General features: G+C 39.8%; 1 protein-coding gene and 1 long non-coding RNA gene across 2 annotated transcripts in view; one reads left to right on the top strand and one right to left on the bottom strand.

Annotated features, from left to right (window-relative positions):
- Positions 1-18,076, top strand: part of brinp2 (bone morphogenetic protein/retinoic acid inducible neural-specific 2) — a 343,506-nt gene that overhangs the window by 59,369 nt on the left and 266,061 nt on the right. The window lies entirely within an intron of this gene.
- LOC125902433 (uncharacterized) lies at positions 4,102-18,040 on the bottom strand. Its single transcript, XR_007451095.1, has 4 exons — positions 18,018-18,040; positions 17,769-17,824; positions 7,169-7,328; positions 4,102-4,136 (listed from the first exon to the last, which is right to left on the bottom strand). It is a non-coding gene; the product is annotated as an uncharacterized LOC125902433 (long non-coding RNA).

Genomic DNA, 18,076 nt, shown 5'->3' with positions numbered 1-18,076 from the left:
ATAAAAAGTTGTTTGGAAAAACGTCATCTGAACTCTGTTTTTAGCCTCATTGTAGCCTGTAGCTCTGCGTCTTTGTACACCGCGCACACGTGAGCGCGGTGCACAGAGAGGCAGTTAGAGCTCGGATGTTAGTGCTGCTGCTTCCCATAGTGAAGGGGATTTTGAAGATGATGACACACAGAGAGTGGATGAAGGGGGTGATGCCGGCCTAAAAAGTCGGCCTACATCCAGTGAGTCAGACTAATAAATCTCTGATATCTGAACTGTAAAGCTATAGTCATGCAGCTGATTGGCCTAACTTAGCATAAAAACGGCAAAGTGGTTATTTTATTTTTTTTAACCACTGAAAAACAAACATTTCATTGTTGAAGAGCAAACTCTCCACAAACCCCTTGCCTTTGTGCATGATCCTTTGAAGCTGATCAAAAATGCAGCACAACAATAAAACCGAAATTGAATTTGAAGCGTGATTATTCATTAGCAAAGAGCTCAATATAGATTATTTACAAATAGGCTTGAATTTAGAATCAAGCAGAACATGAATCATTTCAATACCAACTTCCCACAAGCAGAGAATAATAATAAGAAGAGGCTTGGTAATAACAGAGGGGATAATTACAGCCCTCTTTGTTGACGGCCAGCAGGATAAAGCGGCATTGTTGCGGTAAAGATCCTGAACTAGCCGCGTGTCTGCGACAGACTTGCTTAAAGGTCAGGCCATTGTGTGAAATTAGCGAAGACAGAAAGGTCATTGAGATTGTTCCCTGCTAATAGATAAGCCCTGAGGCCTTAATGGGTTCATGTTTTCCCTTTTTATCAAGGGAGGATAATGCACACGAGCTGGCCCTTTTCTTTCCTATTGACTACCATACACACCCACACACACACACCCACACACACACACACACACACACACACACACACACACACACACACTCACAGATGCACCAAGACAGAAAAAGCACAGCCACACATAAGGCGTGTAAAAGCGGGGTGATGAGGTTCTAAGTCTGAGGTTGAGTAAGTTAATGAATAAGAGATGAAATATAAATTATTGTACAATGGTTTGCGCCTTGGCTTTTACTGCTGTGGGTGTGTCTGTGTCTGTGTATCTCTGATTGCAATTTCAGGGCTTTAAGCAAGGGAAGATAAAGGAGGTGTGTTCGAGAAGCTGTGCTGAGTCCTGAAGCAGCCAGGGTGCGTGTCAGACTAATAAATCATGTCTTTTGTAACCTCACAAAGAAATACAAAGCAAATGCAGATTCATTTTGAAATCAAGACCGAAAATGAAAGGGGACTGGCTGATTCTATCAAAATTGCTGGGCTTTTCATTGACCTCCAGGAGAAAACACAACCAGATTAGGCAAGATGGTTTTGTCAATATGTCTCTTATTTAGATATTTGCAATGGCTGCTTTTTAAAATGTACAAAAACGTGTATTGTATTCTGTTTCTTTGGGGCATTCTGTTCTCTTGCAGACTGTACCTGTGACTATTTTATCTATTGAATAAAAGCTCTTTTCAACATTGATTGAAAAAGTAGAAGTGGCAAAAAAAGTTATTATTGTTACAGGATTTCTCTCTTTGGTTGCAGTAGCATAAAAGAAATGTTGAGTTAATAATCGGTGACATCTGAATAACTGAGCCTGAAATATGAGGGAAAATAAAAGATATTCAAAACAGAATGAAAAAGTAAATACTTGTAAGCTTTAACAAAAGCTATTAAACTGTCTTTGTGATCTATGTATTTCACACAAAAACTGACTTCATTTGAAAAAGAAGATATATAAATAAATATCTCAAGTGTGTATCAAGGGCATCAGACTAAGAGGAATAATGAACCTACTGTAAAAGGAGGGCTTTCAAAACTTAAATTTCATTTTATCTGAAATTTTTAATTTACATGTCAAATCTTTCATTGGTAAATTAAAAGTAGTGCTTCATAAACCAATTTAGTGTGTCTTAAACAATACTGGAACCTCTGTGGGATTTTTCAAAAGACAAATGAATACACAGCTTGCTAGCACCAAGGAACAACTGCAGAGACTGGAAAATGAAGCTGATGCAGAAGTGCCAAAAACTGCAGTTCCTCTAAATGCCACTTGAGGCTCAATTCTCATAGCCCCCCCGATCAGTCTTTTTTCAGCATTGGTAGTATTAAAGCAAAACTGGGGAGTGCGGCAAAATGCCGCCTGCCTACTTTTGTTTATACAGAATGCGCCTTTTTTGGGGCAGTGAGGGGCGTGAGCAAGTAACACAACGTGTAGCTCAGCGTGTGACATAACCAGTGATGTGGGAGGGAAGCCGCGGCTAGTCAGTCCTTTGGCAATTCTCTCGTAAGCCGGCCCATTCCTCACCGTTCCCGTCATCTGACGGTTAATGGCCTCTTTGTTTGCGAGGACGGGGAGGGTGCGCTATTTCTTGTCTCCCCAGTTGCTCATCTTTACAGTGTCTGTCAGGTTTGCGTTTCCCTCTTGCTAATAGCTGCTCGCTAATTCCTGCTATCAGCTGTTTCCTGTTTATCCACCGCCAGTGGCTCGCACGTGCGGCGTCATCAACAGCTCCTCCCACAAGTCTTCAACAGCCCCTCCCTTTTGCGGAAGGCCGCCTTGGTCTGTTTAAACCAAAAAGGTTCCGCCAATATATACGAGTCGGAAAATTGGGCACCTCTGATCAACTCGCCAATCATGCTCTGTGTGTCTAAACGCTCCCAGCTTGCCTGCAAAACTTAGTCAGTAAAAAAGTTGTATTTACATTCATTATCTTGTGCAATCAAAAGCACATTGTTAGGTATAAGCAACAAAAGCCCATGGTTAGATTAAGAGAAAAACATCATGGTATGGCTCAGCATTCATATCGGAAGCGAACACCAGGCTCCCAGGTGAAAGTCCAGTGCTTGTTGGACCCATCCACCGTCCCCCAGCCTGTCCTGTTGTGACTTCTTATCTCCTTTAATTACATTGTTATCCAGTGGAATCTAAACTGATGCCATCCAGTGGTGTAATACACTGATGCCCTCCAGCAGTGTACCATACTGCCATGAAAACATGCCTTTTTCTTTTCGTGTCTGACGCTGAAATCACTGACCAGGCACTGGTATTTGACGAATGGATTTTTTTTTTTTTTTTTTTTTTACAAAACTCACGTTTTCATTTTATTAAGGCCGACCCTCACTCTAACACATGTCAAACATAGCAATGGCAAAAATGCCAGATTTGAGCCTCAAAATGATAGTCCACTAACCAGTGGGTGATGTCATGGTGACTACGTCCATTCCATTCATAGCTATCCATGACTAGCACCTATGACAGTAGTTTGATATTGATATATAGACTAACCTAAATAGCTAACTGCTTAACCTAGCTCGCTGATAACTTAAGCGGCATTTCCCTAACATCATCTTCTTATGTAGCTAAGAATGTAAGAAAATGTGGGCTAATGAAGTGGCAACTAAAATATTTATTGAGCAACTGTTTGCAGCATTTAATACTGAGAGCATTTGCACTGAAACATACCCTGTGGAGTTTTTGACCAGCGCTATAGGACAAAGTTTTCAAAAGGGAGTCTCCGTGCCATTCCACTATCTACAGCGGTGGGTGATAATGTCCACAGTAACGCTGCAATAATTTGCAAAGGCATCTAAGTAGAAAACTGCCAGCAAGTAAACATTAATGGAAATAATGTAGAATTTAAAATATCCAGAAAACCAAAATGCATTTGACACTTTTGACCTCAAGAACACACATGGTGCATTTCAATAGGAAACACTGAGTGTAAACAGAACACTTTCTTTTCCCTCCACAGGGCCCCTTTAACATTTAAAGGAACACAACTCCATAGTAAAACATCATTCCAGTGAAATATTATTCAGTTGTCATTTATTATGAAATACAGTGATCTTCCCTCAATGTTGTGGCAAGACAGTATACCATTTTTCTACCTTTGTAGAAGGAGGAAGGAAATAATGTTCTTTAATAAACTCTCTCCAAGCAAATCTTAAAGTAAAATTCTTAACGTGGTATAGAGAGAAACAGGTTTTAAGAGAAGAGGGGCCACTGAAACTGCCTATGCACAGAGCTCCTACTGTTGAATCTCACTGTATCGCCTCCTCTGCAGTGTTGTCCAGCTTTTCTAAGCCTGTAATAGAGAGGAAAGACTGTGGTTGGAAAATGGACCCATGGCAGTTGTTATAGCAGTGTCCTGATCAGACTCTGGCTTTCAACAGCTTTTGGAAAGAAGGAACACTATTTGTATGGGCTCTTCACTGTGGTGCTGCCAACTAAGTAACTTGTAGTGCAATTCGTAGGAGAAAGTGGCTGCAGGTTCCCTTAGTGTTTGATATAAAGTACCTTAGCTATGAGAAAAAAATCAGAATCCAACTGAAATTTTGCTTCTATGAATTTCTGATAATAGAGCTGCTACCTTAAATCAGATTATGAATTTAAAGGCCCAAGCTGGAGTTTTCTGACCCCATAAGTGTGGGGTTCATTAACATGTACTCATTTAGATTTTCAATTAAATAAGGAAATCCTGCATTTTTGTGTGTTTCTCAGCTGATTATAATTGAAAAAAAGTGTCTGTTATCCTGTCTATATTTCTATTGTAAACAAACCTTCAACAGCAGCATCTAAAAAAGGAATAAATGAGATTTTGTTTGTGTGCAGTTAGTCAATGGATCAAAAGACTTTTAACCTGCTCAGCAGCTTGTAGTGTTGACGTCAGCGAGACACAAATCCTGGAGCCGCTCCACAGACATTGAATAATGCTACAACTCCTGGGAGACAACAACCGTAGTGATTCGACTGGGATATGGGACAATTTCTGACTCACAACTGGAAGCTCTATATTGAAATACAGCTCATTTGCATTTAGCATACGAAAAATGTTAATTTTGGTGTTGTGCCTCAAATGGACAAAAGTGATATTTTCCATATGTGAGGAGGATTCAGGGAAGTTGTTGATTTGCAAGCTGTTTTAAAAGCAGGAAAAATGGGAGTTAATATGTGATGAATAACTTTCAATTTAGACAAAAAAAATCATATGTGTGCAATCTCTTCAGTGTTCCCTGAGCCTGGCTCAATACAGAGAGTGGCTCTTTCTAGGGCCTGTTAATGCTTCTATGACGCTGTTCTCTGACTCATCAATGCAGCACATAAAATTCTACATCTGATGTCTCAGAAGTGCTTCACATGTAGGGGCACCAGAGAACACGAACAGTTGATTGGCACTATGCCATGTTGGAAACTCAGCAACAACAACCTTGTAACCATCATTGTAAGCACTATGAGCCTCAGTCCGCACACTACTTTAACTGTAGCTACACTAAAGATAAGCTGTATACATAGGTGTCCAGACAGCTGTAAATATTAAACATTTTACATTGTCTGAAGCAGGCTTGGCGCAAGGATTCAATTTTGGATGGGCCAAAGTAATTTTGGCTGGGCCCTTTAATTACAGAAGTTAATGTGTTTTGCGTTGGATGCTGTGGAAGGCGATTAGTGCATCCTGTTGATTATGTCACTTTTCTTTTTCTCCAATGTTTTCAGTGCTGAGATAGCTTGTTATTTACCCGTGACAGTTTGTATTCACAGTTTGTATTACAAACAGCATTTGCGGATATATGGCTCAAATCATGCAAAAATGAAACATAGTTTTCTATCAGTCACAATTTTTTTAAGCTGTGGATTGGGGAACTGCCCAAAGCTGTAATGGCCCATTATTCCAAAACTACAATAGTCCGAAAAATGTTCCATTGGACTGAAAGCCTAATTGCTCAACAGCCCGTTATCCACAAAACAAACACCCATTGTTTTGCAGGCCCATTGCTGGAAAAAACAAACAAACAAAAGACCCAAACAGATCAACAGATCTTTCTAGTTCCCTTTTTTTTCCTTCTGTGGCGAAGGCATGACCTGCTCTACTCTGCTTCTGATTGGCTAGTACTCATTGCCTTCATTGGTTAGATTGGTTAGGTTTGGGCATTAAGAGATTGGTTGGGGTTAGGGTGAAAATATCAGGGTAGGCCAATCAGAGGAAGAGTAGGGCCGATTTTTCTCACTTCAGGGAGAGTTAGTGTGTCTCAAAGTCAAGGATGCTGCCTTGGTAGGACAGCTCCTTCCAAGTTGTGTCCAACAGCGGCTAGGCAAGACTCCTACCTGGAATTCGGTGAACACACATTGGAATAGGCTAGCAAGTGTCCAGGTGTGCATCATTTAAGAAGCCCTGCCCTCAATTCTGGCAAATGGTGCACGAGAAATTGTGGGTTCTTCACATGCCCGCTGAGGATACATACATGCATCCTGGAAAGTTCTCTAAAGTAGGGACTTGGTCCATGGTAGAATTCAAAGGATTTTTGTCATTGGAACAGTCTTTCTGTGGAATTTGACGATGTAGCCTCCTTGAACTTAAGCCTTTTAAGCATTCTTCCTTGACTCTGAGAAGCACCAATTTGTATTTTTCGGAGTAATTGGCCTTCAGAGCAGTTTGTTTTCGGGATAAGGGCCCACCCACAACGCCACGCCTGGTCAGAACTAGGGCTGCCACGATTAGTCGACTAATCGATGACTAATCGACTATTAAAATAATCGGTGACTATTTTAGTAGTCGACTAATCGGTTTGAGTTATTTTTCATAGAAAAGCACTATAAAAGTACCCCAAAATACTCTTACTGCAGCTTCTTATGTTCAGATATTGGCAGCTTTACACACTCTCCCGTGACAGTGAACTAAAACCCTTTGGCGTGAGTATGAAACAAGACATTAGATGATGTAATTTTGGGGTTTGGGCGAGACAGACCGACATTTTTCAACATTTTAACACATTTTTCGATGAAATGATTAGTCGACTAATCGAAGAAATAATCGACAGATTAGTCGACAATGAAAATAATCGTTAGTGGCAGCCCTAGTCAGAACACACACTGAAGTTGTGAAGCTTATTTTTAGACTGAGTAGATAAATACCTCTGTCATCATTCAAATCATCAGAGAAAATGGCCAAGGTATTTTACTTCCTTGCATAGGAGAAATATTGCAAAAGTGAAACACAGGAAAAACTCATTTCCTATCCTCTCTGCTTCTGACTATCGTGACATTTCTCGTTTTGGCATTAAATTTAATGTCATAATCTTTGCTGTCACTGATGCTGTCATTAATAACATTTAACTGTACCTCACATAGGCTCGATATACGTGGGCCCCTGCTCATTATGCCACCAGTGTCCCAGCTTCATTGTGTTTAATAGGCAATAGTGAACAGCTGAGCAGCTCCTCAGGGTGCTGTTGCCCTCTGTTTTTTCATAGAAGACTCACAGCATGGCTCCAGAAACTTCCTGGAAAATAAAAGCAAAGTAGTTGTTCTGTAGGGAATTATATAATGCCTGAGTTAAAATGGAGACTGATATGCACATGCAAGGACACACACACACACACACACACACACACACACACACACACAACTCTAGTTACAACACTGCACATATACACGTCTTATACCTAACAGGAGGGGCATACATAAACCATGACATTTCTGAATGTCTTAACTCTCAGGGTGCACCATGGGAAATATGATAGATGGCAGCAGCCACAATGCATGACGGGAAATGTGATAGATGACTGCAATGACACCAGCCACGCCTTTTTGGTTTTTGCCTGAGAATGGCACAAAAAGCATAGTGATGAATGATTTTACTTTATGAAAGCTGATGAGGCCCTACAGTCAAAATGTTACACATAGCTCACAGGTATTCTGTGGTATTAATATGAGGTGGATTTACAAAGCACCACACTACATTCTCTGTTTAGCTGACAGGAGAGAATATGCATCCCTGTTATATTATTATTAGTAGGTATTTTCTGTTCTGGCAGAAAAATGACTTTTCATGAACTCCCTATATTTATCAATATTTGCACTGTCTTATAAGGGACCGAAGGACGCTCTTGCGTCTAAAGCCCTATTCGGACAGGATTAGTTTAACGTGGAGATGTGGGGTAAAGTAATTATTACCAGGGATTTTAGTTCTGTTATCATTACGGATAATGTCAGTAAAAATTACGGCGACTTTTACCTTCTGTAAAACGGTCCGGAGAAAATACCTCGGGTACGCAATCCTCTGTAAAAATGTATGTAAATATTTCGTTCAGTCCTGTTTGCAACCATTTTTCCACGTTTACAACTAGTTTTCCACGTTTTTTTGATGATGGAGGCGCTAGAAGAACCATTCGGTGCTGTCGGCAGTCGTGATAGTGGACATTCTTCTAATGATCGCATAGCCCTACGTGGGAGACCAATCAAAAAGGTCAAGAAGAAGCACTTTTCAGAGCCACGAGACTTCTGGTTGAGTTAGGAAGGCCTAATATGAATCCATATTGCTAATCGTTGTGTACACACAATCCTGATCATGGGCAATATTTCATATTGGGATAATCATTAATTATAATTATCCTTCAGCTGATGCTTATAGGAAGCAACGTAGCACACACATGCTGACAGGGAGGTGACGCCAGGGTGCAAACCAAGTTACCACTCCCATCTCTGGTAGAATTATGGAGATTTCTTGTCCCATGTGAATCGGACATTTATATTACAGACATCCTGTGGTAAAGTGACATTATTAGTCCACATCCCTATGTAAAACTAATCCTGTCCGAATAGTACTTAAGAAGCTTCCTGTCATATTGGTCTTGGGGTAGAATTACAGGGTTTTGATTTTAGCTGTAAGTGTCCTCAAATATGGGCTGGCATCGTCTCTTTGTCACAAAATATAGCCCCAATTAATTCACTGTAAATTTGCTGAGAGGATATACTGTAGAGTCACTGTCCATCTTCCACCACAGGCTAAAAAGCCACCTTTTCAGACTACATCTTAACAACCCTTGCTAGCACGTATTTATGTCTTATTTCTTAAAGTAATGATAATAATAATATCAATGTAAATAAAACCTCTCTAAGCATTTATACTGTAGCACTGAACAGCATTTAGATATTTATTTTAATGGGATAGAATGCACTTATAGTAAGTAGCTTTGGACACAGGGGTCTGCCAAGTGAATGTAGTAACTATCATTCATACTACTTGACACACAATATGCAATACTAATTACAGTATATACACAAGTGTATGCATACTTGACACATACTGATATGTATGGTTATGTGAAGGGATTGTGTACTATTATGTAGTGTGCAACTTGATATTGATTTTTCAGACTAAAATGATAGTTTTGATATAATTATTCTCTAGGAATATATTTCCATGATTTTAATGCAAGTGTGGCCATTTGGATAGTCTGTACTGAGACAGGTGTGATTAGGTTTCTCTTCATTACAAAAATGCATTAGACATGAGTCTTGAAGTCTTGGTAAACAGCTTTTTATTGAATACTGTGTCATTTTTCAATCTTTTTTTGCGTAAATATGAAAGTGGTTGGACTCTAGCCACTCGAGTCACAAATTCAAAGACTGTAGACTCGACAAAATCGGAAAAGACTTGTAACTCAACTTAGACTTTAAAACCAGTGACCTCTGAGTTCCCCTGAACTTGAGCCTTTAAACTTACTTGAAACTTTTCCCCAAGCCCAAAGATTAAGAAAACGTTATTTAAAAAGTGTGCCATGAACAGCTCCCTTCCTGAATCACCTCACATTGATGCAATTCATTCCCAGCAAGCTGACAAGTTATTCCCCAGATCCAGTTTGTTTGAATCATAGACTGTATGTAAAGATGGACAACATGACAGCTTCCCAAAAGTGAAGCCAAACCATCTCAATTGCCCCCTGACAGCTGGCTGCAGTGTAGGTCAATAGGCCTTACAAGTAAAAACATAACAAATATATATATATATATATATATATATAGATATAGATATAGATATTTTTTTCCCCCCCAAAGATGGTTTCTGTCATTTTAGGTAGTTCTTCTCACTCTGATTTATTTTCAAGTGTTTGTTATTCTGATAAGTTTGGTTATAAGAAGCATTTTGATGTTTAAAAAGAAAGGAGGATTGAGGTCATGATTGGTAGTTATCAATGTCGCTGCTCGCAATTAATCAGTTGGGTGTATGGGTGGGAACTCGATACTGCTGGAGTTTGCTACAGCGCAGACTCTTGCTCCAAATGATGTCACCAGTACAAGATGGCAGCAGCAGAGTGGGTCTAAGTGGAAATGCGTTCAGTCAAGTTGTAGCAAGAACTATGAAGAACTCACATAACATTACTGAAAAATAGTTAGAAAAGTGATAGATAAGATCATTTTGTTCTGGTTAAAAAAAACAAAAAAACTACCCGTTGATCAACGTAAAACAAACTGCAGTATGAAAATGTTCTTCTTTCATTTTAAATTGCACAAAGAACAGCAAGTTAGGGCTGATATTAATGTAGTTAGTAAGCTAGCTTAGCTAACATTCTTAACAGCCAAGGAACATTTTAACAAACTTGTTTTAACAAAGGAAATGGAAATTTTTAAAATTTATTGTTGGGATTACAATTGGTGAAGAGTACATTAAGACTTGATTAGGGCACTAAACTCAAAGTTTAGGACTTGTCAATCTTGACTTGGGACTTCAGTGCAAAGACTTGGTACTTAATTGTAACTTGTAAAACAATCACGTGGTCCCACCTCTACTACATACCAACATAACTGTAATATTTCACTACCCTGTATGTGCATGGGTATATATACCCAGCAAGCCAAATGACGTCCGGTTAACGTCGTTGACGTCATTCAGTGACGTTCCGGACCAGTCTAAATCACGGCCAAATAGGCGATGTTTTAGATGTCATTTCCAGGACGTCCTCACCAAGACGTCACCTTGACGGCTTTTTAATGACAAACTAACTGACCACATAACTGTCGTTATGTCGTTGAGAGGACGTCTTGGTGCCCACGTCCTGGAAATGACGTCCAAATGTCCCCCTATTCAGCTGTGATCTGGATTTGCATATTGTTTTTTAATAAAAACAATCTTGAACAATTTGAAAACACTGATGAAACAAATAAACCAAACTTTACAAATTCAATTAAAACTACTCGCGTGTGTAAAAATATTGAACTAAAAAAATATTTGAAAACTTTCACCTTAACATTATAAAACTGTACAACTTTACAATATATATATATATGTATATATATATATATATATATATATATTTATTTACGTTTATGTTTGTTAATAATTCCTGTTTATTTAACTATATATTTGTTAATACTGCTGTTTAAATTTCTTATATTTTTACGTATCTTTCCTCTCTTGCAAGGAGCACCTGTAACATAAATAATTTCCCCTCGGGGATCAATAAAGTATTTATGATTCTGATTCTGATTCTGAACTTTATTATTTAACTGTATGATTATATTAATCATTTGGCTCCAGTGTTATGTGGAGGGGAGAGGGTTGCAAGCGATGACATTCAAGGGGTATCATATGCCATCTTGTTAGCTGGGTTTCTTTTGTTATACCCCCCTTCTCGCTCACCAGACCTTTCTCAAGAAAAGAAAGGTCTGGCTGCGCCGACTCTCACTTTAAGATTGGAGAAAAAAACGCCCCGACTGCTTGTATTTCTTTCAACCAATCACAATCGTTCTGGGCAGTGCCACAGCAACGGTGCGCTTGCAGAAATATTGCCGGGGGGAAACAAGTTTTGGTGTAACACACCCACAAAAATATCGCCTACAGGACGCGAACCATGGCAGAAAAATGGCTACATCCCCGCAAGACCAAACACCTCAAAAGTTAGTAAAGGACGTGTTGAAAACGGTTGAAAACTGCTACACAACCGGAGGTGGTAGGGCGGGACTTCAGCGGATGGCTCGTTCTGCCCAATGAGAGGCTGATCTCTGCAGCAAACTTCCGCCCACTCAGACTACCCTCCACCAGACCTTCCCGGCGCATGCTTTAAATAATCTGCGACAATAGCCGACTTGTCCCAGCGTTTGATAGCATCTGTAATACAAAATCAATAACACTGTCAGACTTTGAAAACTTTAATTCTAGGACAGTAAACAACATTAATAACAATGTTGTAATTACCTAAGACAGCTGCATGTAAAGCTGTTGGCTGAAAGGCCATCTTTACCCCTGTCCCTCTCATGTTCATTCCAGCCATTAGGCTGTTGGTGAACAATCTGAAATAGAAGAAAGACAAACAATATCAAACTCGGTCCTGACAACTGCTGCTGCTGCTGCTGCTGTCAGGGGCAGGAGGCCACACAGTTGAGCCCGAGAGGAGGGGCCCAGTTTGAATGTTTTATTTACAAACTGTAACGATCAAACCTCCAGACTCTACCTTTAAACTGAGTGTGCTGAAATGCTGCCTAGTAGATGAGATACTCTTCTTAATTCGGCTAGCACTTTCGAGAATTGCATCACGTGCTGGGTCGTAGGTCATATCACGCCCCTTTCTTCACCAGTCGCCAAGAAGACTCAAACCTCGGTCGCAATCTAAAAAGTTTTAGTACACCTTCACCAAATCACATGAATAAATAAATACATTAATTAATACATATATATAATAGAGATAGGGTGATAGTCTCTGATGTGACTGGTCACGATATGACTTGATCACGACCCCACTGGGTTCTCTCGGACTTGTACTGGTCTGTCCGTGCACAAGTAATTGGTTGTGATAGGGTCATATTCTGGGCCTGATCGGACTAGTTGTGATTTGACTTGATCACGACCCAGTCGGGCTCTCTCGGACACGTCCAGGTCTGTCCATGTTTGCTGGGTAATGACTGCATCTCTTTGTATTTACAAATGTGTATTTTCTTTTATAATAATCAATAATAACTATCAATAATAGTTATATCACTGTTCTACAAATTTAAAAAAAAATGTCAACAGAACATCAAAAACAGTAGAAGCAGTTTCCGCACAACAAAACACCATCCTGCATCTTGAGCTTAGTGAGTTTATTCATCACTGCCTGTCTCGCCTCCAGAAGCAGATTCTCATCCGTGCTGGCCAGCCTTTGATAAACAGGCCATCTTGTGCAATACACATGGCAGAGTTTGCTCCTGGCCAAAACTGACAGATTCTTAACAAAAAAATTGCAGGGAAACAATGAGCATAACAATAAGTTCTTCCATGTTTGACACTTTCTGTTCGCACTCCTCCCTCCATCTGTTCGGCCCGAGATGACTCCCTGAACCCACACAGTGTTTTCATCTACGCTACCTCGAATGTACACCCTTAGCTGACAAGCCACCCTCGAAAACAAACCATAAAAGTAAATGTCACGCACATCCTGACATGCACAGCTGCATATATGCTTACACACCTCTTCCAGCCTCCTGCTTCCTCTACCATCTGATTTATTCATGGGGGCTGATTAGGCTGCAAGGCCAATATAAGCCGGTTGCATCATTGTGTGGGTAAATTGCTGTTAGTCGGAGCTGCTTGCTAGATTTACAGCTCCTTAATGGGGCAAAATTGGAGGAACGATGGTCGGTTTAATTAAGGAAGCTAAAAGAGCTGAAGAGCAGCTTCTACAGCACTGATGTGTACATGCAGAGAGTGCAGGACAGGGGTGACTGATGAAGGGTAGCTAGGTGTGTGTTTACACGTGTTTACCATTATTTATTCAAGGAGCCTGCACTGAGCACTTCTCTCCTTTTTCCAGCATGCCTTTATCACCGTCAAACAGAGTCACATATCCCCACCTGGGAGCTGCCAGGACAGCACAGTGCTTTACTGAGCATCTGCTAGAGAAATTGAGCATTAAGGCAAGGTTTAAACTGTAAGCTAGAATCTTATTTACATATTTTAGCTATCACTACGATCAGTATCTACTTTGTACTTACAATAGGAATTTACGGAGATCTAGCTGATTCTTTTAGTCACTTGGAGGTAGCAGAAACATATCATGAACATGTGTAAGTCTCGTATTCACTCTCTTAGCTTTATTTTTGGTCCCCACCAACTCCTGAGGGATAACTTGCTCTTTAGCTTCTAATTGCTCCACTGTTTTCACCAGCTAGTTTCAAATTGGATTGATCTGCCATGAAGTAGCCTACCGAGAAGGCAGTACGCAGTGTGGCTTTGGAGGTTTTTCTTTTAAAACAGCTGCCTGCTGCAGCATAAAATTACGCGATGAGATCGGTCAGAGTGAACCAAAACAGTTGCAGCTGGACAGCTAATGAGATGAAACTCACTATAAAGTTCTATTAAAGGAGGGATGCTGCAGAATCAAGTTAGAAAGTTAGAATTCTCTCATGTTTCATCACTACCTTCCACACTGTAACAGTGGTTTAGATAATCCGTCTAAAATATATGCTTGTTTACAATGTTTTTGTTTGTGTGTCCGCTTTGTGCTTGCCGCTTCAAATTTTGTTTCAGCAAAGATGTTACTTGAACTCATAACTGGCAGAAAAGACTGCCAGAACTATCAAAATGAGTGTGACGGACTGAACCAGTGACAGGTTCAATGTCATTGTGAACACGAGCATTTGGTCAGCACATAGTTTGAGCACCTGCCTGCTGATACCGGACCTGCTGCTTCATCGGTGTTCACACGCCCGAAGCCCTTCTGACTTCATGCTCGGACAGGGAGATGGGTGTGAAAGTTGCAACCGCTCATTCATTCTGCATCAGCTGTTTTTGCTTGTTCACTGCCGATGGCCTCAAAGGTAGCATAAATGTTATTTAGCTCATCTGCTAAGGTGAGCGTGTGCTTGTAATCTGTCTCGGTTCTTAGACCTTACCACATAGCTTTCCTCGAATTGTAATTCCACTTTCTTCCCATAGTCCTTTTTGCCTCTTCCTGCTCTTCATACGTTGTAGGCTGCAGGTTTATTATCATCTATGTTCCCAGACTTCAGCTAATTCCGGGTGGTTCTGGTAGTCTGTGGTTTCTGGTTATGGACTGATTAAACCGTAGTTGCACCTGTTGTTTTACAGATTAAATCTTCACATTTGGTGAGTTTATTGATACCATCATTGGCATCGATGACGGTGTCTTGAACATGTGCAGGATGGAGTCATGTAGTGCAGACTGCAGGTCATGCCTCTGATTGGCCTGACCTTTACCTGACCTCACATGTCACTGAGGGCCTATTTTGTAGTTTGTTTACATATTTGGACCTCAGCAAAATAGCTGCATGGTTGCTGTACCCAAACAGAGTTTAGCAATTTCACTATAGAGCTGCCTCTGAACTGCACTTAATTCAGGGTTGGTGTGTGTGTGTGTGTGTGTGTGAAAAAATCTGTGCGTATGTCTGCCTTTAAGATGAGACGAAGAGATGTAAGATAACACCTGGAGGCTAAATGTAAAAAGCACCTTTCAGAAGTGCATTTAAGATAAGGAAAAGGATGAGACAGCTTTATAATGCACCTACACACTCCCACACTTCTTGAAATCCGCAGCTGTGTGTATTCTGCATATCACTGCATTATTTGTGGCAAAGAAGTACTGCCTGGAACCTTGTGAGCCAAGATGAGAGAAGAGATAGTTTGATATCTTCCCCAACATATTCTGTATCTGCCTGGTGGAGCTGTAAGGCCCAAACAGTCTTGGAGGGTTTTATCTTTTATTAAAACAATACTGAGCCTAGCTGTGTTTAGGCCAATTTATTGTTCTTGGCAAAAGTCAGAGCAGAAAATGTACCACACAACACTGAGATATAGAGCCTAAGAAATATGTGGATACTGGACTTCTCGGATTTATTGCGGCACAGCGGTCACCTCACACAATATATAATGAGAGGACTGGTAATAAACTTCCCTCTTACAATAAGCCAGCTAGCATTAGTCAAAGTATGAAGGTGAACCTTTTAATAATCTAAAGCTGGATCTATCTGCTGCCATTTAAGTCTCTTAAGAGATATAGTAGCATCATTAAAATTAAATAACCATTCAGCCATAGAGCTGCTGAAATATCACTTGTATGATCAACTGACATATTGTATGCTAAAGTAAAAGCATGCACGAAAGACAGAACTGTCTTATAAGTGCATAGGTTAGATTTCAGGGGGACACATGGGGCATGCACCCCTCAATATTTAGAACGTGTGCATTTGTCCCCCCACTATAAAAACATGAAGAAAAGGCAGAAACTTAAGTGTTTGATGCTCAAAATTTACAACACGATACGATACGATGCGATGTGATACGATACAACATACTTTATTGTCCTCTTAATTTCAATTGTGGTTTCATGGGGATGGACCCCCTCGCCCAACAATGTTGAAACAAAACCTGCTCCTGTATGAGTGACATCCTGTTGTCTATTTTAATATTTCAAATATGAAAATTTTACATACAGTGCATTTGTATTTACCTTATATGTGAAGTGAAAGACCCATGAGGAAATCACATAATTGTTAGGATTATTACAACTGTACATGAACAAATATTTCATGTGTGCTTTTTTTATAAGGCACAATTTGTAACAGTAAATGTGTTTTGTAAAAATATAGTGATTGAGTTTCGTATTAATAAAGTAACTGCGTCTCCAGAATGCTCTCCACCAATTCAACCTTGTCTCTGAGAAATTTGATTCATATAATACTAATTTATTTTACCATTAACGCTGGGATGGGAATCATAACCGCTGCCTGGAATATGTTCACAGTCTGCTTGGAGTGAAGGAAGTGCTACATTTTGGTGCTGCACACAACTAGGGAGAAGGTCATGAAAGAGCGTGATTTCAGTTAAATGTCAAGACAGGAAACACATTGTGTCTTGTACTTGAAGTCACTGTCAATTTTTTTCAATATTTAACCAAGACCATGATATTTCCCTGGCCTTAGGCAAGTGCTGAATACTAAAACATGACCATAGGAAAAAAACTTAAATCATGCTGTGAGTGGAATAACAGTTTGTGATTTGGCAGGTATATTCAATAAAAAATGTTTTATCATTATGTAGATTGAGGCATCACTAAATTTACTTGAAAACATAGTTGCTTTTGCACATTAGTTGTATGTAGAGGTGGTTTCTGGAAGAATAGGTTGATATTTCACTTATTTTCTTGGCAACCTCCACTCCAGGCAACTGATGCATAATTGATGTTTTTATGGTTATGTGGAGGCAACAAATCAGTTGTTAAGGTCAGGGAAAGATTGTGGTCTTACATATTTACTGAAAACACCAATTCTGGCAAGATTATTATTGTTATTTCCAAAGAATCCAAAGCCTTGTACTTTTCCTCACTGGGCACTATGTCCCAAACTTAGTATCCTGGCAGCAATTACCTCCAAAACATATGGGCAGATTCATAGTGTTAAAACATATTTTAAAGGAGACAGGATTGAAAAGACGTGTGCTCTTGCCACATGTTAGATAAGGTAACCAATGGGAAAAATTACTCAAGAAGTCAGCAAAGTCATTTGATGACTTACACAAAGTTACACTTTCCTCGATGCATCCTGTAGAAGGCTGAAGCAGTGCACAGCCATCATGATCAATATGTCTAATGTTACACAGCTACAACCTCGATGCTTTCCCTGCACTACTGTATACTCTCATGAGGAAGCGTGGTAGTAAAATAGCACAAAAAATAATCAATACATTAAACTGGCGTCCTGAGAGTGGTTGTTAGTGTGAGGATATGTTTGTCTCCTGTTTCTTAAACTGTATATCCTCTGTTAAAGTATATGTACTTACAGCAATATAGCAAACTCTGACTTTGGTTCTAGTTTGAGTTGATATGGTTGAGCTTAGAGCCAATGAAAAGCTTAAGAAATATAGAAAATAAGCCAATAGAATGGCATCTGTCATTTTAAGCGGTCATAAGGACTAGGATGGGTGGTCTAGTTTTTATATCTATGAACATACCTTGACTTTAAAGACATTTTCAGCATTTCTTCTACTGAACAGGTGGTGGTTTTTCACTGTTAAACACAAAATTATTCATTATTATTTCAAGAATAAACCCACGATGTGTTGTTCACACCTACACATTCTAAAGAAAAAATACATCTTACTACACTTGCCATGAAGTTGTCAAGCCTGCCACCTCACCACTTCAAACAAGTGAGCTCAGTGTCAGAACAATGTTACCTGAAGCAAAAGAAACCCAAATACCTGAGAGTTTACTGTCACAGAGGACTTCTGGGAAGGAGAGGCTACAGTGGCAGCTGCTG

The sequence above is a fragment of the Epinephelus fuscoguttatus genome, linkage group LG15 (assembly GCF_011397635.1).
Source record: "Epinephelus fuscoguttatus linkage group LG15, E.fuscoguttatus.final_Chr_v1".
Classification (NCBI taxonomy): Eukaryota; Metazoa; Chordata; class Actinopteri; order Perciformes; family Serranidae; genus Epinephelus; species Epinephelus fuscoguttatus.
The sequence above is the reverse complement of the archived record's forward strand: the minus strand, read 5'-3'. Positions and strand labels throughout refer to the sequence as shown.